This window comes from Crocodylus siamensis, chromosome 1 (genome assembly GCF_052110815.1).
Source record: "Crocodylus siamensis isolate JL-2025a chromosome 1, ASM5211081v1, whole genome shotgun sequence".
NCBI lineage: Eukaryota > Metazoa > Chordata > Crocodylia > Crocodylidae > Crocodylus > Crocodylus siamensis.
In genome coordinates, this window is record NC_143395.1 from 213,439,038 (window position 1) to 213,461,647 (window position 22,610).

Sequence of the window (22,610 nt, forward strand, 5' to 3'; positions counted from 1 at the left end):
CACTTGATTCTGAAAATCTGGCTGTATCTAGTCATCTTGAAAGCTTTTGTAGTTGAATAAAGCACGAGTCATCCTTGTTCACCCTATAAAAGCTGTGTTTACTACTTTCAAAGGCTGCACGTAGTGCCATACCAAGCATAATGAAGGAAATCTCCCTGATGCTCGAAAGTGAACTTGCCTTTTTTTAAGTAGGGAATGGCAATAAAGTGAATTTGAAAGCTTTTAGCTCCATAACTCTCAACAGGGCATAGAACCAGCTTTGCTTTTTGTAAAGTAACGGATGCATCACTGACTTTTACTTTGGGTACTACTGCTGACTTAGCTGTTGCATACTAATCTAAAGCAGCAACTCAGTGGTGGTATTTACTGAGATAGCATTTTTCATTTTTTGTTACTGTGCATGTCATGTAATATGAGATCTGCTACTATGTCAAAGCCCAAACTTCTCAAATCCCTGATGGAAACAAATAACATTTTAAAAAATAAGGCCTAATTGACATCCACTAGAAGTCAGACATCACTACCTACTCTGGAGCCTTTACTAGAAAGTGTGGCATGGACATCAAATCAAATGCTGATTACTCATGGTTACTTCAGACTTGAAGCCATAATAGTGGTCCATTTGTGGTTCACAAGAACATGGACATCCTTATTTTCATCTCTGAAATGGTGTTTCTGCTAATTAGGCTACTTCCATCTTTGACACCTTGGAGTTGGAACTGAGCACTCCCGAAAAGGGGAAGGAAGGCTGGGGTATGGGGAGGCAGGGAGAATCTGGCAAGGAGAGAAGATCTCACAACCTGATTCAAAAAGATTAGAAGAGAAAGAAAAGTACCTTTGCAAAGCCAAAAAGAATGGTCCAGATTTCTTATTCAGCCCATCACCCCAGAATCAGACACTCAAAGTAAATCAGTGATGCAACGAAACAGCATTTGTTTCCAACAAGAGAGCACTGTGACTGTCTATTTTAAAGAAACTAAAACATACTGCTTTGGAGCTGGCCTGTTAATGGCCAACTGTCACCCATTAGATTAATGCTGCTGCTTAGATAGCATAACTCACACTGAAAGCATGCTTGGTGGAACTGCTGGAGAGGCGGGACCATTTGCTGGGTACCAGACATCTCAATCTTGCGTAAAAACATTCTAGCCATGGCTAAGCAAAGCAGGACGTGGCTGGAACCTCACCCCTACCTTATCGCATGTTCAGGATGCACGTTGTGGCACACTAAGAGTCCAGTCACAAGCTCTATTGTGCTGGATCCTGTACCACACAGGGACAGTCCCTGCTGGGTATGCTACTGGAACAGATCCCAAGCAGGCGCTGACTAAACAATTCAACAGAGAAAATGCCTGCACTACGAACAAGACCTGATTGCAATGTGGCCAAGGATATGTACATAGTTATAACATGTTTCCAATGAGACACAGAAAATGAAATGCTGGTCTTTTTGAGATGAAGAAGTTTTGCTATTGGCCTCAAAGGCTGCACTCACACGTGCGTGGATGTTTGATTCTCTGGGGAGAACTAGCAGTGACGCACCTTGTTCCACCGCTGGTTGTTCCTGGGGAACACCTGTGCCATGTAGCAAGTTGCCCCAGGTCAGGTAGTGGAGGCTGGGGACAATATTGCACTGGCCCCAGCAGCCTGACCTAGGGGTCCTCCTGGGGCTGCAGCAGGGCAATCCTGCTGTGCGGAGCCTGGCCAGCAGCTGGGACCCAGTTTTGAGTGACACACACTGCTCCCATGTGTGCTGCTCTGCTTTTTTTCTGTGGGTTTTTCTGCCCCCTGGATATCCAGGGCTCAACTCCCCTCCCTTCCCCCTGCCCCCCTCGCAGCACAGATAACAGTTAAATGTGTGGTATGTGGCACGACATACTGCAGAGCCACGCTTGTCTGGATGCAGCCAATAGGGTTACACTTTGTCATGAGTAGGGTCTGCAGCTCAATACTTTCCCTTTCTCACTCAAATTATGATTTTATTTGCATAGGAAATGAAGATACTAAACTATACATGAGAGTCTTCAGACTATTCTGTAATGCATTCTACACCAAAGAGCTACCAATGAATGCTAATCTAATTTGATCATACAGGTCAAACCACTGTGTTTCAAGCCCAGGGATGCTAATTTTCAATCCTGAGCATAGTGACTGAGACAGAATCCCATTACAGAAATATTACCTCACATGTTCCCAGTTCTGTACTCAGGAACACTAGCCTCAGGGATCAGAGAAGAACTAGGACAATTCAACCTGTTGGTTAATACAATTAAAAATCTTCAAACATTCTATTTGTGATCCCACATCTTTCAAAGCAGGGAGCACTTCCTCTACCCCCAGACTCCTAGAGGATCAGAAGCTACATGCAAAAATCTATCCACGTCTGAAAAACAAGACAAGACATCCAAGCCTCAACATGACTACAACCAGGAATGCTACAAATGAGACTGAGCTGGGCAAACACTGCCAGAATTAAAGGGCTATGAGAAATATGAGTCTTCCCATTAAAAAAGGCTGCTGGGGGTGGAAAAAGGTAAAGAAGAGGCTGACACTAGAGGCAACCTGCTATTGGACAAGCAGAGCAAAGAGATATATGATAATACCTCAAATGCTTCAAAGACACCTCATTCTGAAGGGATGCTGGACATTATATAACCTCTTTCGGGCAGGGCTTTTGTTCTGTGCTTGTACAATATCTAGCACAATAGGGTCTGGTCCACAGTGGCAACTCCTAGACATTACCACTGCAGCACTGGATGCACTTTTCTCAAATCCCCGAGACATGCATCTTTTTAAATCATTGGCAGCAGCATCCTGCTGATTAAGAATTTTTATTTCATTATTACTTATGGAGGAGCCTGTCTGCCACCATCTTTGCTTGGGTGGTTTTGTGTTGTACAGGAGTGACTTTATAAAACCTGTTCTGCTCCAGAAGGCTGCTCCTTCCTTACTGCCTAAATAATACATTATATGCTGCTTATTTGAACACTATGTTCTTTCTGCCAGATTGAATCAGGGTAGTTAAGTGTAATTTTATCCATTAAAGTGAATTTTATCTCTGCTCTTGTCAATACTGGCATCTGGATTCCACAATGACAGGCACGTTAAAACATATCCAGAATACAGATACCTTTAAAGATTATAGCTAAGTGGTGTGTGTTAGCATACATGCTTCTGTGTAAACACATCAGTGAGGTTTTATGGGGTCAGTGATTACAATGGGCTCTAACATGCCAAGCTGTGGGTTTATATCCAACTCTGCCCTGACCTTTCAGTTTGTCGGAGTCCACAGATGGAAGCCAGTGTGGGTCACAGACCCACAATGAGGGACCAACTAAAAGGATCTGTGCAGAAAAGGTAACATGGTATGAAATCCATTCCTTGGTGTAAATAATTCTATGCATCACCTACCTCTTTTGAGTCTGCATTTCAGACATCGTTAGTGGTCAACAATAAAATGAAAGGGACTTCATGTTAGTCTGCCACAGACACCCCAGCCACTCACTCTAACCTCTCTAGCCCTCAGAGCCTCAATCTATGACATAGATATAATACTTCACTCACGTTTGTACAGTGCTTTGAGATAATCTGATGAATGGCCCACTACTGGCAATAGTTAAGCGGGTTAACTACATTTGTCCTAGTCCTTAAAAGTCTTCAGCTCAGTGTGACCAGTATTCTCTCTACTCACATAGCTTCTCTGGATAAGGAGCTCTCTCTTAGTTTCTGCTCACCCATGGCCTGAAAAATATTTGCCTTTTACATTAGCTCTTACTGGATTGTTTAAAAACCCATACAGAACGTGCTGACAAGTATCTCAAAGGTCAGAACAAGCACAAAGAGTACTGTAGAACATATGAAACTATGTGCCATTATGTTCTTTCCAGATACAATTATATGGGTCAGTTGCCACCACACTCACAGTAAAACTTGTTAACAATTTACACATATATGGGACTGAAGAATGGAACCTCCATTCCAAGAACTTGATTTTCAGGAGTGTTGTGTTGCTGAGTAAGACATCAAAATGATAAATGTAGCTACAGCTAATCAGAAGCAAACGGTGTCACTCACCTCCCCCAGTTGAAATTATATATTTAAAAGCTAGCACTCAGGAAAGATGGCGAGCTGATAACTGTGAGTGAGGCCAATGCTTTTAAAGTACCTAGTGACTTTCAGTGCCTCAGCTGTAGGTGCCCAAGTGGAGATGCCTCAGCTGGGCCCAGTGTTCAGGAAGTTAAGCCCATGCCTTTTGTGAAGACAGACTTTTTAAGATACTTCTTGAGCATCTAAAAGAGAAGAACCTGGGATTTTTCATCACTTTGGAAGCCAGCCAAAAATTATCTCCTTATCCACCATCCAAAGACACCAGAAAAATAAGCTTTCCCAACACATAGCTTCCAGTGTCCCTCAAACTGGAACTGGAAAGCATCTTAGTTTCCAAAACAGTGACACTTGGTCCTGACTGGCGCAGTGTGGGCAGGCAGTGTTAACCAAAGACCTACAACACAGAACACCCCTACAGCAATACACTGTAGTTTAAAGAAAGAAGAATGACAGAGTACTGATAACATAGGCCCTAGGGAGTACAGTACAGTATGCTGCAATAGTCCACTCAGACCTTTGGTCCCCCTGGCTGACAAAAGAGGGCCAAAGGTAGTGCTGGTTTAGCTCTAGACAATTATCCACTAGGAACTAGATTGAGGCCTGCAAGCCAAACTAATTTCACAAAGAATCTATTCAATGGCCTTTGTCAAGCTTGCTACTGTTCTTGGCTAGATTTGAAGCAGAAGATGAAATTAAAGTAAGAAAGAAAGTAATCCCTTTACTAATCCCAGAAACCATTCAACCAGGGTAAACTGCTTTGAAAGTGCAGGAAGGTCTTCTCTGCTCCCTGCGCTCTGTATAACATGGATGAATAACTGTGACGCTCTGGCTTCAACCAAACTAATCAGTTCACCTGGGAGAGCCCTATATTTATTTTTTCAGACTGATATCCTACCCTATCTGAAAGGCTCAGAGCAGCTTAGTTCCCCAGACAGTCACTAGCAGTGAACTTGATCAATAAGAACTTAGCTCACTTTCCAGATTCTGGATCTGATTCATCCCTTGTGGGGGCAAACTCACAATAGCACTAGTGCTGGTGAGGACAATCGTTCCACCTACAAGCTTCCAAATACCTATTTCTAAACTTTCTGCCCTCTAGCAGTTTGGGGAGTTTGCAGAGTTGTGCAGGCAACGATAAAATCCAATACGTCCTGACCAGATCACTCATGCAAACAATTCTGTGTGGAACAGCATGTGCCCTGAAAGCAGAGAGAGGGCAGGTACATTAAAGAAAGGAAAGCAAGCCCCACAAGAAAGCTGGCTTTCCAAGGACAAGGAAAGGTCTTGTTGGTAGGGGCAGAAAGTACTGCAAAGGATTTCAAACTGAAGGCCTGGAGATATTCACAATATGTGAACTGACCCCACAAAAATGATACAGGCAAGTTTTGTTCTGATGAAAGGTACATAGATGCCGTGGAGTGATGCTCTCTGCTTAACCCTGACAAGGTATGGCAAAGCCTCAGACAAGTGCCTCTACCTCACCAGGGTTGTTCTCAGGGGGTGAAAAGACAGCTCATTTGTCATATTTCTGGGCTTTGCTGATTGCTCCCTCCCCCCATCTCCTACATGTGTCGGGGTGTTTTCAAGCCTCCCTTAGAGACATTGGGTGTTAGCTACAGTCAAAGGCGGGGGACTTTGACTAGGGTGTACCAATGCTCTTGCTGGGATCAAAATCAGAGGTTCCTGGCTAGAGGGTCTTACTCTGCTCAGGGTCAGACCAAGCACCATATTTGAGATCAGAAAGGAATTTTACCCCATGGCCATATTGGTATGAACTGGGGGGGGTGGGGCAGAAGGCATGGGCAACTGGTGCCTCTTGAGTCAGGGGGGCACGCAGCAATGGGGGGGTTCCTCCCGCAGCCAATTGTGCTGATGGGGGGGTCCCCCCTGCAGCCGATATCACTCACCAAAAAGTGGCTGTGCTGCTTCCAGAAGTCCCGTGGCCACTCCCAGAAGCGACACAGCTGCTTTTGCTGGTGGCCCTCCTCCCCGGTTGGTGCTAGCAGGTGGGGCACTGGTGCTCCTGCCTGCCCCCCTGCCCATTGCCTAAACAGGGAGCGCAGTCTGACAGGGGGTGCACATGCACCCCTTACACACCACCACTGGCACAGGGGGTTGCCTTGCTCTGATAGCAGCTGGCATAGCTCTCTATCCTGGGTCTCTTCAACATATATTGATAACATTTCATAGAAGCAGGACATCGGCTGCCATGATTCCCCTGCTTCACCTGTGACAGGTTAGGGTGCTAGGTCTGTGTTGCGTCAGATTGAGGGTAGTCTTATGCAGAGTTTAGATTATGGTTGTATGGGATGGTTTGATAGGGATGATCCTGCCCCAGGCAGGGGGTTGGACTAGATGACCTCTGCAGGTCCCTTCCAGTCCTGCTTCTCTATTCAGGGTCCCATCCTGCTTAGCCTCTCACTTGACACTGCCAACTGGGCAGGGCATGTCTACATGACCTCTGCACTGCACCTGGGACCACACCAAGAAGCGTGCCCCACATTCCAACAATGAAGCACTGAGAACTGCTACCTCACCTTTCTTCTGGACCTGTTTGCATGCTGAGCTGGACTGAGCAATCAGGGTGTGCTGCCTGGCAGTGGTCCCAGATGAAGGGCAGGAGCAGTGTAGACAAGCCCCTTATGTAAGCAGTTATAGTCGGGGTGTTAGGGAAGGTAAACAATTCCCTTTTGGGAATGAGCTGTGACCATTACCCTGGTTTCCAAAAGGGTGGGGGCAATTTTCTATTGCTCCTCACCTGTTGCTTAATTAAAATCAAGAAATGGAAGGCTCCTCAATCCTCTATTAATCCTCTATTAATCAACAGCCAGCTGGTCTTCTGCATGAAGGGAGCCAGCATGCAATTCACCTATGCCATTTCACTGAGAGTATTTTGACGCCACTCCCTCTTGATTCAGTGATCTAAACCAAGTGACTTCAGCCAATCTACGACACTTAGGCCTCAGCATTCTTCAGGGCTAACTCAATTTCAAACCACAGCTGAGAACTGAAATACTGCGTTGACCATTAGAGACCTGTTCTATATGGCAGCACAAATCTGGCTCCACTTTTTGATGGCCGAGCAACAGTTCTGCCGCAGCTGCTCTCAACTTAGCATAGTGCTACAGCAGCATCCTAGCTTGAAGCACTTAAAACAAAACTCATCCTGCATCTGCAGTGCCTTTCAGTCCAAAGGATATTATAAAGATAAACCAATGTGCAAACAAGGGGCTCATCCTACTGACATGAAGCCACTTCTGGGGTGAAACAAGCAACTATTTAACAGTTTATAGCAGTAATCCACAGCCAACAGGAAGTGAGGAGAAACTACCTCAGATTAAAATGCAGACCCAGTTCAGATATCCAGATAGGATTATGTTCAGGACAACCAGGTGATGCCCTTCCCCTCTTACCAAAGTACCAAGGGACCCATAAGAAATAGAGCTGCATAGAACGGAAAGGCAGGAACAATTTGTACTATTCACATGCACCAACAGGCTTTCAATTAACTGCTCAATGCATGGTCAGGATCTAATGAACACAATGGAGACCATATTAATCAAAGGAGAGAGAACAACACTTAACATGTAGCAATGCTATGGCATGCTCTGAGAGCCCAGGCTCTTTTCAAATACAATGCTCAGTTCGGATCCATCTGTTTCAAAACATACAAGTGAAATTAAAAGGGTCCAAAGTGTGTTTAAAATTATTAAACACAAAGAAAAATTGCCATAGAACTATAGATTTAAAAAGATGAAGTCTGGGTCCTAAAGTGTGAACATACCACACAGCCTTAGAATCACAGAAAATGAAGACTGAAAGAGGACCTCAGGAGGTTCATGTAGTCCAACCCCCTACTCAGAGCAGGCCCAGCCCCAACTAGATCATCCCAGCCAAGGCTTTGTCTAGCTGGATCTTAAAACCCTCCAAGGATGGAGCTTCCACAATGTCTCCGGGTAATCTGTTCCAGTGTTTTACTACTCTCCTAGTAAGACAATTCTTCCTAATATCCAACCTAAACTTCCCTTACTGCAACTTGAGACCATTGCTCCTTGTTCCGTCATCTGCCACCACTGAGAACAGTCTAGCTCCATCCTCTTTTGAACCCCCCTTGAGGTAGTTGAAGTCTACTATTAAATCCCCTCTTAGTCTCCTCTCCTCTAGACTACTAAGCCCAACTCCCTCAGTCTTTTGTCATAAATCATGTGACCTAGCTCCCTCAACATTTGTTTTGCCCTCCACTGGACCCTCTCTAATTTGTCCACATTTCTTCTGTAGTGGGGGGCCCAAAACTGGATACAGTATTCCAGATGTGGCCTCACCAGTGGTGAATAGAGGGGAATAATCACTTCTCTTGACCTACTGGCAACTCTCCTACCAATGCAGCCCACCATGCCACTAGCCTTGACAACAAGAGCATACTGCTGGCTCATATTCAGCTTACTGTCCACTGTAACCCCCAGGTCCTTTTCTGCAGAGCTGCTGCCCAGCCAGTCAGCCCCCAGCCTGTACTGGTGTATGGGATTGTTCCCTCCTAAGTGCAGGACTTTGCACTTGTCCTTGATGAGCCTCATGAGATTTCCTTTGGCCAAATCCTCCAATTTGTCTAGGCCATTCATCTACTACTCCCCCCAGCTTGGTGTCATCTGCAAACTTGCTGAGGGTTCACTCTATGTCATCTTTCAGGTCGTGGATGACGATATGGAACAAAACTGGCCCCAGGACTGACCCTTGGGGCACTCTACTTGATACCAGTTGCCAACTAGACATTGAGCCATTCATTAATATTCTCTGAGCCTGATACTCCAGTCAGTTTTCAACCCCTCCAACAGTCTATTCATCCAGCCCATACTTCCTTAGCTTGCCTGCAAGAACGTTGTGGGAGACCGTATCAAAAGCCTTGCTAAAATCAAAGTACACCACATCCACTGGTCTCCCTGCATCCACAGAGCCAGTCACCTCATCAAAGAAGGCAATCAGGTTGGTCAGGCATGACTTGCCCCTGGTGAATCCATGCTGACTGTTCCTAATCGCCTTTTTATCCTCCGAGTGCTTAGAAATAGATTCCTTGAGGACCTGCTCCATGATATTTCCAGGGACTGAGGTGAGACTGACCGATCTGAAGTTCCCTGGATCCTCCTTTTTCCCTTTCTTAGATATGGGTACTACGGTTGCCCTTTTCCAATCATCCGGGACCTCTCCCAATTTACATGAGTTTTCAAAGATGATGGCCAATGGCTCTGCAATCTCATCAGCCAATTCCCTCAGCACCCTCGGCTGTGTCCTATCTGACCCCATGAACTTGCATATGTCCAGTTTTTCTAAATACAGTAAAAGTTCTGTTAACCAGCATCTTACAAGCTGACATGCTTAATTAACCGGCATGCTGGCTTGTAAGATAAAGTGAAACCAGAAGTGCCTACCAGTTTCTCCGAGCCCCCATGGGCTGGGGCAAAGCAGCCTGTGCTGCTGAGCCCCCATGGTCTGGAGGCATAACAGGCTGTGTGGGGCCCACCTCCCTGGCGGTGATGCAGCAGGAGGGTCAGCGGTGCTACGGAAGGGGCGGTGGGATGCCCCAGACACAGTGGCCTGGGCCACTCAATTAACCAGCATATTTTGCTATCTGGTATCCCCCATTCCCGAGGGATGCCGGATAACAGAGCTTTTATTGTAATCCCTGACCTGTTCTTTTGCCACTGTTGGTTGCTCACTGCCTCCCCAAACTGTGCTGCCTGGTGCAGTAGTCTGGAAGCTGATCTTGCCTGTGAAGACTGAGGTGAAGACGGCATTGAGCACTTCAGCCCTTTCTGCAACCTCTGTCACTAGGTTGCCTCACCTATTTAGTAAGGGAGCCACACTTTCCCTGACCTTCCTCTTGCTACCCATGTATTTACTACAAAGTAAGTCTTTTTTTTCCGGAACACAGCTACCCTGTGAAAAAAACTGTATTAACTTCAACCTGAGGTAATCTGAGTAAGTACTCCTGAGTAAGTGTTGTGTCTTCATTCCCCTACTCAGTTTCAGTGAAGAGTAGCCATAGGCTTAATGCAGTGATTCTCAACCTTTTTAAGACTCAAGGCACCTCTCATCAGAATTGAGGAATTCCTTGGAAAATGCAAGCCCTTACTCTTCATTAATTTTTCAGCTATAGAAAAAATAGAACAATTCAAAATAGAGCAATTCTTATGTTTCAAAGATAGTTAGATCTGGCAGCCTCTCGTGATAATGGCTAGCAATGCAATGCAAGTGCCACTAACTTCAAATGCAGTTTCGGATGTGGGACCTTTGGAAAAACAGGTCCCACAAGACGCAGATTCTCTTAAGGTACGAAAAACACAAGGCCCAGAAGCCTTCTGCATGTCCAACTGTGTGTGCTTGTCCAACAAGCTCACAGGAAAGCATTGCAGGGGAGGAGGGGAATGGCAGAGCAGGAGTATCTGGGCCACGCAAAGTCCTGGCATTCTTACTGTTCACTCTGGCAGGCAAACAAGGAGGAAGTAAAGGACAGCAAGGCATGTTCATGCCCATTAGGGGTCAGAGGCACCTGGAGTGAGAGACCCAAGAGAGAGCGAGAGACCCAATGACACAGGCAATGCACAGTATAACATCTCCTGATGCAGTGCATCAGGGGTGGTGTGTAAATTTTCACACCCATCCAAAAGCCCCACAGGAGTGCACAGTATGAGCTACAATGGGCCACTGCAGGTGAGGAAATGAGAACATGCCTTCAGGGACATTACTTCGCTTTGCTATCACAAGCCACCACAGCACAAGAAGACTTCTGCACTGTCTGCTCAGAGAATGCAAGGAAGCCCAAATCTGCACCCCACTCCCCACCGCCCATGGGATAGGTCAGCATCACAATCACCATTTACCACAGTCAATGAGGAATCTGAGGCATGGCGAGGAGGAGAAACTCGCCCCAAAGCACTCAGGTCAAGGGCAGCCTCTCGAAATAATGGCTCAACAAACTTTGTTCATAATGGAAATCATCATTACTTTGATTTGTAACAATGCATCAATCTTACTCTCTATCTATATGTTTGTTAATGTATGCCTAGGTGGAGCTAAGAAGTAAAATAGTGTCACTACTGAAGGGGCTGGGGAAGCTCCTTTTGCCTCTGGTGTGGTCAGGATTTCTTCCAAGGTTCCTGTGCATTACTTGTGTTGGAAGCTCCTCTTCATTTTCTTATGCATCTGTACAGCACCTAGCGCAATGGGGTCCTTGTCCTGTGGCTGGGGCTCCTGGGTGCTATTCATATCATTGTGCATCACTGGCAAACTGGGTACTACTAATATACTGTCCATTGCAGAGGAAGGCTTGAGGGAATGTTTCCTCGGGATTCCTTGAATGGGTAGCGTTCATGCTCATTGGAAATAAGTCAGCAACCTGTACTGAACATTAACAGAGTTTTATTATCAACCTGACTCTCCGCTCACACCACTATAAATAAGCAGGACTTTCACTAAAGCCAAATGAGTTAAAGCAACAGCAGAAGAATGAAGCTCTAGATATTGCAGCTCTATGTAATTTTTGCCTAACTCAGCTCTCAGGGGAGGGAGAAGTGGTGATCTGCAAAGCTGACGAGTAACAGCCTGATGCTCACACAGCTGCGTACACCACAGGGAGGGGGCACTTCTCTGAGCACAGAAAGGTATTCTAATTCCAGACTCCCTGAACATGAGACTCTCAGATAATCTGGGGTTTATTGCTTCATTTATTTGGTTCGATACATTTGGCCACCCTGCACTTAAAATATTCCTTTCCACTTCTTGGCTTAATCAACAGCACAGCGCAGCTAAGCACTGATGAACAGTTGCCACCCCCTGCCTGGTGGTGACTACAGGACTATAGTCTGCCTCCCTAATGAGCCCAAAGCAGAGGACATTAACCCCATTTGTATGCTCCTGCTCCATGTATGCCTGAGCTGAACAAGTAGGCAGCACAGATGGTAAAGTGGTCCTGAGTGCAACCCAGCACCACCATGGCAGAGAGCCTCAGAACAGTCCCAGGACACATGCCCAGGACATAAGCCAGGTATACTGTTTAATTGTCAGGTTTGGGAGCACATGATGGAATGGTAGGAAGTTGGCAGAGCTTATTCCTCTCAGTGGCAGCTTTGGGCTCAACTATAAGGTGGCATAGGCCTGGCCTTACACTCGAATGGAGAAGAGGCAAGGCGAGAGGAGAATTTGGATGGATTTTTAAGAAGGAAGCCCAGTAGTAGGCTGGGGCTCCATTCAAAGGTTCAGCTTTGGGACCCTCCTCTTTACCAGATAATCAAATTAATATTTAACCATAACGCGAAAAGGGGCCCCTGACCTGGTTGTGCCTAAATGCAGTCACATGACCTGCACTTTCCTACTGCTACTTCTACATGCAGGCTATTGAGTCACACATCCACCAAATTATCTTGTTCAGCCTGGTCCTTGTGTTGGCAGGGGTATGTCACAAAGCCCAGCCTTTTTCTTATGTAGATGAACTTTGAGGTGAGGGAAAACTTGCTGGACTCCTTAATTGACCTACTTTCAAACTACCAAATTCTTCCAAGTGCACAGAAATGCCTCATCTTTGGAGAACAAGAGGCATGTGGACCCCTCCTTGCCTGAGAGTGAAACCATATTAGCCTCACTGTCTGTGATCCAGTTCCAGCACAGTTTGCTGGGTCAGTCTGGAACATTTAACCAACCCTTTTCAAGAGCAGGCAGCCAATGAACGAATAAGATCCAAGGCTTTATGAAGGATAATTCATCAAAACAGGACTAAAAGAAACACTACGTTTTTCTATTAGGCCTGGGTTTTTTTCATTTTCTACAGGTCAGTACAGAAAGCCAACTTCATTCTTTATACTGTGTACCCAGCATCAGGAAACGTTTTGAGACAAAGTTCCAGCACTAGTGATCAATCTTTGATTTGCATAAATACTACTGAATTCAACGCAAAGATTTCCCTGTGTTCCAGATTCTTACCAACCTGCTTCCTGGATAGAATCCACAGTTCCAACATCTTAGAAGACTTAAAGCACAAGCACAATCATTGCACAAATCTCCCTACAAATGAGCTGGCATCAAGATATGCTGAAATTTGCACCTGACCATCATTTCAAAATACCTGTTCTTTATGAAGAGTTCAAACCCCCCCACCACTTTTTTTTCCTTTCTCAGTTGAGATGATTAAAAGCATCTTACCCAGGATTAGGCAGCTCAGTATGGGCCCCTGATAAAAGGCTTCACTGAAAAACATTGCCAAATGATCGAAACAATGGATTCTTTATTAATAATTTAAAGCCCCATGAGAGGAAATGCTGTGCTGATGAAACGTCCTTGTTGAAAGGTTCATTGCCATGTTATGTGCTTCCACTGTGTAATGTTTTACAAATGATATAGCACTGTGAATAGTAGGAAAGAATTCTCAGCTGTTAGGGCCCAGTTACATAATACCAGAGATGTTAATAAGTTACAAGCAACGCAGGAGACCTTTGTCCATTATGTGACATGCAAATTTCACGCTAAGCACATTTGTGCTTGCCAGAGTCATTCATTTACGTACTTTATTAAATTGGTCATAGTGCAGTTTTGAAGCACCAAAGAGATTAGTTTAATATTTGCATCTTTGAACAAAAGGAGCAGAGTCCTGCCACTCATAATTACTTCTACTTGCATGTTGCCTTTCATCCCACATGGTTACACTAAGTACACACAGAGTTCACTTGTCCCCTCTAAAATCAGCTTCCTTTGAGGTGGAATATGGATCATTTGACTGAGCCCCTGCATCCCCACGCAACAGATTCGGGCCGAAAGAGAAGAATCCAAGGGAAATTTCAAGTTGGCACTCAAGAAGACTGAGCTACCAACATTCCTCTAACGCAAATTGTAATGGTTTTCAGCAATTATCTGTAAAAAGGGTGGTCTGTATTCCAGATGACTTAAGCTAAACATCAAATGAAAAGAAAAGGTGAAGTGTCTGTAGGAGAAAAAAGCCTGCGTTTCCTTTGGAAACTTCTGCAACAAATTTGCCCCCAAAATTGCAGCAGCTCCTATGGAGAGGGACCATCTAGAAAAGTTAAGGTATAGTAACACAATTCTTCCCCCCTCTTCTGACTTTGTTTGCCTGCAGGCAAGCCCAGCTTCAGCTTCAAAACTTTTAAAATGTTTAGACTGCCCTTGTTTCATTTCGATGTTGCTGTTTTGAGCTCGAAACAAGTCAAAACAGCATCAAAACGAAACAGCCGGCGAAATTTCACACAGCTCTATCAGCCACCAAGCACATACATGCTGTCATGACTTTACTACTTTTGGAGCCCAAGTTAGCTAGGTTAGAGCTAGTGATGGCATATCTACATACCGTGCAATAACACCTCCTGACTGCAGACCAGATGCACAGGCTGTGTATCCTGTTCAGCTGATGCTCTTACAAAAATACTTACAAAGCAACTAATGGGACTGCTTCAAATTATCCTGCCAGTCCTTTAACTGCAGGATCATGGACCATGGTATTAAACTGTCGGGTCTCCCATTCTGTGCAAAAGGCGCTGTTTCATGCTGAGAGCACTCTGAAGTGACTGAAACCCCATGGTGGATCAGGTTATCTTCGCTTTTACTATACCCTGGTTGTGACATGTCACAGGTTTCACCCTCCTCTTCCTGCTTCAACAGTAGATCTAATTCTACTGTTCCTTAATCAATAATGGCATGTACTCAGGCAACTTCTGAGCATACCCCCACCAGAACCACGTTCACATATCTGCACTAGCAAAATGAGTAGCTATAAAATAAGCATCAGTGCCAGTGGAAGCAACTGTGTGAAGGGTGTCTGAAACAGGGTAGAGATATTTTTACTCATGTATCAGAACGAATTGTCAAGTGATATCTTACAACCACTGCCGACAGCATATATAAAGGTGGCTGTTAACTTTCCCAATGCAGACAAATCCCAAGGGAATGAAGCCATCCAGATGTCTTAGCACAGGAACCTTGACCCTAACAAAACGGAATTGCAGACAACACCAGATTCAAATTTGCATGAACATGATTCAGAGACTGAGAGGCCCACAGCCCCTTGTAAAACTTCACGAAGTAGTAACATGTACCAAACTGATCTGCTGAATTTCCTTGACTGATAATTCAAATAAGCTTCTGCAGATACATCTCAAGGTGTTCAGTTAGTTAAGATCCTATTTATTGTCCTCTGGAAATGGAACCACCTTCCTCTGGAAAGTTTTACCCTTTAACTTGCTTTTACAAGTTATAACATATATTTTGTTAACAGCTTTGGGAACAGCTAGGTATTGAATAGTACTAGTATCACAACCATTCACACATTAGGATTTTTATGGACTTGCTGCTACAAAAGATTTGAATTATCAAGGACTGGTGGTAGGAAAAACTTAATTTGACCTTTACTGTCATGGAAGATGGCAAGTATAGTTTTCTATGAGTTACACAAAAATACTATATAGACTATTGGGCAATGGCTACATCATCTGCTAATTAAGTGCCCAATCAAGCATCCCTACCTACTCTTACCTAAATCCACATGAGCCAATGACACACAGCACCTTGCAAGATCAGGATAGAAAATGCCAATATTTTTTGGATGGCAAGTGCATGCACGGTGCATTGTTTAGTTTGCCATGGCAGACTCACTAGTGATGTCTTGAGGCTCCAAGGGCAGAGTTTTAAAAGTACTGAGGTGATCTAAAGAAACAGATGGGCAAAGCCTGTGAAATTTTAAAAGTACCCAGACAGCCACCTGTCACTGCTTAAAATGGGAGAGTAGCACCTAGTCACTTCTGAAAATCCCACTAGGAAATGTCTATGTGCCTATCTTCCATGGAAATCATCAGCAATGAAAGGTCAGGGTACTTATGGAAACCCCCTATTTGCTGCTTTGGGCAGCCAAATACCTTTATAAGTCTGGTCCTGAGTGTACCTGAATATTTCTCAGAATGGAATATAGGGACTTCTGAAGACTTTAACAGCATACGTTATGGGAGAGGAGGCCTCCAAGCTGGGCCATGAGTGTGGATGCTCTCAAACCATGCACTTATGCTTCACTGCCAAGTCTAAACCAGGATCCAAACTCCTCCGCTAAAACCAGACTTGATCCTAATTCCCCCTTGAGCTTTCAGAAGGGTAGATTCAGCAAAAGTAAAATATCGGTGGTAACTTACTTGCTCCAAGAAAACAATTAGGAAAGGTTCTCAGGTACAGGGCAGAATTCTGGGTGTGCAAAAGTAACAGAGATCTACTCCAAACTAACTGACACCCTGGGGGGTAAGGTGCTCATTTGGTATTTGAGATGCTGAGGGTCCAGTATTTACTTGATTTAGAGCATAAACTTGGGTGAGTCCCTTAACCACTGGACAATGAAGTCAGTCTCTTTCTTGCACTCTCTCTCTGGCCTAATTAATGCTTAATTATTTATATAGAATGGAACAGCTCCAACAGGGAAGAGACTCTGTGGCCCTCTCACATGGGATGTGGAAAACCCCAGTTCAAGTCCCTGCTCCCAAAGTACATCATACACCCCACAGGAGTGTTTTTTTTTCCTGAAATGCTGGTTATTATCTTTGGGTTTCTTCTTCATGGGTCTTCCCACCCCTATATAAAAAGGTTTGCTAATTCTTATTTTCAAAAAAAGATTTCAAATCTCAAAATTCCTCATAAAACAAAATTCTTGTTTCTGGCCAGCCCTATCTACTACACTTTCAACCACATAGGTTTCACCAGCTGTGCAGTTTCAGTAAGTATCTTTTTTGGCACTCTTCTGCTATTTCAGAGCCTTAAGTAAACCAGGCTCTCTGTCTGGGTAATGCATTCAGCAGTATATTAGTTGGGAGTTCACTAAGTACATTAGAATCAAATCTTACAACATTCTTGTGGGGAAAACAAAGGATTATTTTTAGCTTTTACCCGTGAAAACATTCCAGGTTAGCACATCGTCCCATAAGTGTTTCATCTCTCTCAGTTCCATGTCTGTCCACCCCTTGACTTCCAAGAGCAAGTGAGAACAAAACTACGACTAACATTTTTTTTCTAAATCAGTCCTTTTGGCCACTCCTTGCTGCACACTGACATTCATTAGTATATGTTTACACATAGATACATACGTATGTATGGATTTAAAGAATAATGAAAAGCCTAGTTCAGCAAAAGGGAAGCGCATCTCCAGTAGGCTCCCCCCACATTATACCACAAATAAAGAAGAAATCATATATTTAGGAATGGAAATATGCTGATACTCATCATCGTCAATGATATTTCAGGTTAAATGCACCTCCCCACTTCTGACATTGGTCAGTCAGAGTTAATGAATAACGCTGATGTAATTAGCAGTTGGCTAAAACAGGTAGTTTGCTGAACAATGCCAAGAGTTCAGAGTCAGACTACAGGGAGTGAGTGACAATTAATTGATTTTTTTCTTTAAAAGCTGCTTCCTAGTTTTTCTAGTCCCATCAACAGAGCACCATCAGGTGGCAATGAAAATTTACTGCATAGAACTGACTAAATTCAACTAAAAACTATTCTAAAATAATGAAGTCACCCACTTAAGTTCCTAGAGTGGATCCCACCAGTCCTACCAGTCCCTTTGGGACACTATTTGTGGAAAGAAAGTCAGAGTCTTCTCTTTCCCTGTAGCCCTGAACTAATTCAGGGTTCTGCACCATCAAGATCAATTAAAAGTTTGCTATTGACTTCAATGAACATGTGGCCTGGCCCTCAGGAACTCATTTTGGTCTCTTTGTTTGTTTTTTTAAAGAAGTCAAAGTATTTTGCTCTATCTCTGGTCAAGCCAGAAAGTAATTGCTCCAAACACCACTCTTCATTCATATCCATTTCAGGTAAATATTAAACCACAGCATATGGCAATCCCTCCTGAAATCTTAATAACCAGCTGGTAGAAATAAGAATACTTAAACAGATCCTATGGAAAACACCAATAACCTGCTGGAAAAGTTCATTCTCCCTCTCTCTTGCATACTCTCCCTTTTCTTCAGCTCCGTATATGCTGGTCAACTAGTCACCTGTAGTCCATGGAAAAGGTAGGAAGGTAACCATATGTCCCTTTTTCCATCTCATTTTGGTCACAAACCAACACTAGCAATTTAGGAATTAAACCACCCTTTCCATCTTCAAAACAGAGGTAACCGTCTTCCTGTGGCCATCTTATCCATTTAAAGTATAAGATCCTTGGAACAGAGCTGTCTCTTGCTACGTGCATGTCCACCACCTAGTACAACAGGGGCCTTAGCCATGATTGGAACCTCATGGTTTTATTGCAATAAGTCTAACAGTCCCCTTCCCCAATCAACAGGCACAAATTGATTAAGGATCTCCTTCTACAAGCATGTTGGGCTAAATTCACCCTAACAGGAGTGAACTATATAGCACATCTGCATTATAAGTGAGAGACAGGCAGACAAGGTTCTTTGGGTAGATGTGATATCTTCTATTAGACCAACTAAACACTTGGAAAAATTGTTCTTTGCAAGGTTTCAGGCACAAACACCCTTCTTCAGGCATAAGGTGAATATGTTGGTGTATGTGGGAATTTTTACATGTGCTGTGGGACATGGCACCAGGTATTTTAATTAACAAGCTGCACTAATTAAAAGCACCCATGCGTCATATGTATTGGCGCTCCCGTGCTGAAAAAACGGCAGCAGGGTACTTTGAACTAAAGCTCAAATGTATTTTATTTCAAAGCACCCTGGTGCCATTTTTTCAGCAGGAACATACGGGGATGCTGATACACGTGATGCTGAAGGCTGCCAGAGCGCATCAATTTCTGTGCTCCAGCAGACTCGATTAATCAAGACTGCTCCAATGGACTGGATTTCCAGCACCTCAGAGCAGATTCCCCACTATAGGGGCCCACTGTGCTCTCCTGGGTAGAGCAGAAGCCAATATGCAAAATGCAGATCTGTGAAAATACAAATGCATAGCAGTGAGGTTCAAAGGGAATGGGAGACAATAGGTGTGAGAAGGTAGTTCGGGGTGAGGGGGAGAAAGTGATAGAATGTAGCTTGTAAAATGCAAACAGGTTACTTATAAATGGGATTGCACTGAGCAATGTAGGGGTAACTGAGATGTAAAGATTAGCCACTGAACAAGGCTGCCCTTGGGTCAGAGGCAACCTGAGATGTGCAATGAATAACATATACGCTATCAAGTCTGGACCTGATGACTGTTGGGGCAGTGTCACGTGGCTCAAATTCACCCCCTGGCACGCCAAGGACTGCAGGAACCTGGCAATGCAGGGTTTTTTAGCTTGGTCATGGTGCCATGCTAATATAGTATGCTGCTTCCAGGTACTTCTGCATTGGGGTTGGCTTGTGCTACTCTAGGAGACTTTAGGAATTTTCTGTGAAAAAACTTGTCTGAACCTATCCATCTTTTCCTCTGTAATCCTTTTCATAGAGTCTTTCCCAAGGATCAACCAAGTGCATATTATCTTGTGGTGATTTCATCAAGCATGATAAGCTCTTGCACATACCAGAATCTAAAAGCATCCACAAGTTATTTTTTTTATTTTGGTTGGCTGAGTCTTCAGTCAATTGCATGAGTTACAAAACAGAGATTAAAAGTGCATGCATGCATTCCAGCAAGAGGAAAGGCTCCTGTCATTTCCATGATAATACTCGTTTGCCAAGCAATCAGAAAGACACATTCCCTGCTTCACTTCATTAATAAAGCAATGTTGATTGATGCTCCTCATTATTGCAGGTTCAAGCTCAGATTGCTGAGTGAGAGCAACTGATGGATCCAGAGTCATGTTATGAGTACAAATTGCCAATGATAAAAGTGATAAAGGAAACAGAATGGCAGCGTAACAGGCATGGATGTTAATGGAATGCAAATCACATGCTTAAGACCATAACTCAGTATAATGGGATACTATGCTTAGTCTGTGAATCAGCTGTGGGAGTGAGGATCTGAGAAAACAGAATTTGAATTCATGCAGTCAAGGCCCTGGGGCAAACCACCTCTTCAAAGCCCAAGTTAAGGCTAGAGTCCCAGTCTAAATGCTTTGTGCCACTTTGTATCACCTATAAACCCCATGGAACAAGTCAGTTAAGCTAGGTTTACAGCCCCCGTGAATCATCAGATAATGCAAAGCAGTCAGAGTGCATTTGTGAATCTAGCCTGCACTTTCTAATAGGCTAGGGATAGACATTACACTTAAACTGGTTTAAGTGATCAGAAACTGGTTTAAATCTGTAACAGAACAGATGTTCAATGCACATAAACCAGTTTGAAAATGGTTGAAACTGGTTTGAGATAAACCTGGTTGAATGTAGCATCAGACTTAACTGATTTGAGTTAAACCAGTTTATGTAACATCTGTCCCAGACCCCTTGCTGTCTTAAGTTAAACCAGACTCCCCCAGCATCCTGGCATGCTCTCTGGGCAGAGCTGGCCCCTCCCCTCTGCTCCGCGGCTGCAGCTCCAGCAGAAACTGCAGGCCTCTGCCTGGCTTCCCCCTGCTCTCCCCAGCTGGTAACCCTTAACAAACCATGGGCCAGAACTACCCAGCTGTGGTTCAAGGAGGTGACATGTCAGTAGTGGGAAGCTTTCCTGCATCTGTGCTGGGGCCATGCAGTTGGAAGCCATGTCTACACTTCACCCAGCTCCATGTCTGCTGTTTCAGCCAGCTCCCTGCTCCCCAGCTGCAGAACAACTGTAACTTCCAGTCAGGGAGCCAGAAGCTGCATCTTCGCTGCTGCCGCTTCTCCCTGCCTCCCAGACACAGCATTGCTCCCCACCAGCTAGAAGCTGTGCCAGAACTACAGCCAGGAGTGGGGGGAAACTACAGCCAGGAGTGGGGGGATAGGAGAAGTGGTGGTGGCGAAAGTGCAGCTTCTAGCCAGTGAGGAGCTGCACTGCAGCTGGATAGTAGGGAGGAAGCAGTGGACCAAGGACACAGCTCTTTGTTGCCTGGCCCCAGTACAGTTACTGGTACTGCAGGCCAGATTTGGCCCACAGCCCATATTGCTAACCCCTAAGCTATACCAAAGAATTGTTTGGATGTGATCTGAGAATTGTATCATTTAACAGAAAAATCAACCCTCCTTATTCAGTAGAGCTATATAGCACCAAAACTTCTAATGTGGATGGGATATGATTTTCCAGGAGAAAGGTAACTTATATGGGTAGAGCTTCCCCTTCCCAGACCAGTCAACATTTGCTGAAAGAGTTATATTGTTCAGGAGACTACTTTCTGAGCAATGTAGCTGTTCTTGCCAATCCCCTAATGTAGATGCAGCTCTACTAGCAAAGCAACACTTTTGTCAATATAATTTATTCCACCAGGAGTGGGCTATGCACTAAACCAGTGTTTCTCAACCTATTGGTCACGACCCAAAAATGGGCCACAAGAATATATGAAAGGGTAGCAATCACACTTTAAAAATGGATTAACAACCTTTAAAAATGGATTCTCTTTTAAAGGAGAAGAACATGGGAAACCACGTCTTTTCCCTTGCAGGCTAACAGAGCTCCACTGGGGGGCTGGGCAGCAGTGGGTCAGAAGTGAGAGGCACTGGGTGGGGACTGGTCACTGATGTTTACAAATGGGTCCTGGTACAAAAAAAGTTAAGAACCAATGCAGTACATGACCAGGTTTGCAAGTATAAACCGTATTCATGACAAGAGTGCTTTGCTGGTACTTGTATTTTTGTCTGAGATAAATGTTCTTCAATTCAATTTTTTTATTTTATTGAATTTTAATGAAATAATAGAAGTCAAAAACAGATAACAATTACCAAGATAATATACAGGTACAGATCAGGCCTAATTCTAATATTATAAAAGCCTTAATCTTTCTGTCTGTCTGTCTGTCCATAATGCTTTATTTGCACACTGATTGACTAACTGAAACAACTAATCAGAGTGAAAATTCAGTGTTGGGACAGGAGGTGGCGGTGCAGCAAAGTGCTGTCATGATGGTGGGGACACAGAGGACAGGGGGGAGGCCAGCACTGTTGTCCTTACCCCCCCTGCCCTGCTCCCTGCAAGCGGTGGTGATGGAGCAGAGCAGGTAGGAGGGCGAGGCCACCAGAGCTGGCCTGCCCTTCCCTCCCCGCTCCTTGGAGGTGGAGGTGACAGCAGTGGCACGGGGCGGCGGGAGGGAATGGGTTTGGGACACTGCAGGCCAATGCACCAGCGGTGGGGGGAGGAGCAGGCCCAATGCAAAGGGGGGGAGAGTGGGCCCAGGTAGATAACACAGATACACAACAGTGATGTGTCATCCACGAAAGGGTTCATTTATAAATGTAGCAACACTGCTAGGTAACAGAGTCCCTATTTTAGGTTATGTCCAGCCAATGAGAGCTTTTGTTGTTCAATAATCTCTTGAGACAATTGTGTCAGTGCAGTTCCTCAAGCACTATTATGAACTGGAATTCTGCCTCTAGCTTGCTCATGTAATTGAATTAATCAACTCACCCACTATTTTATATTCCACTCAGCACTGGACCCCCGGACCATGACTGCAAACA

General features: G+C 44.5%; 1 protein-coding gene across 3 annotated transcripts in view; it reads right to left on the reverse strand.

Moving 5' to 3' along the window:
* Nucleotides 1-22,610, reverse strand: part of NME7 (NME/NM23 family member 7) — a 151,159-nt gene that overhangs the window by 266 nt on the left and 128,283 nt on the right. The window lies entirely within an intron of this gene.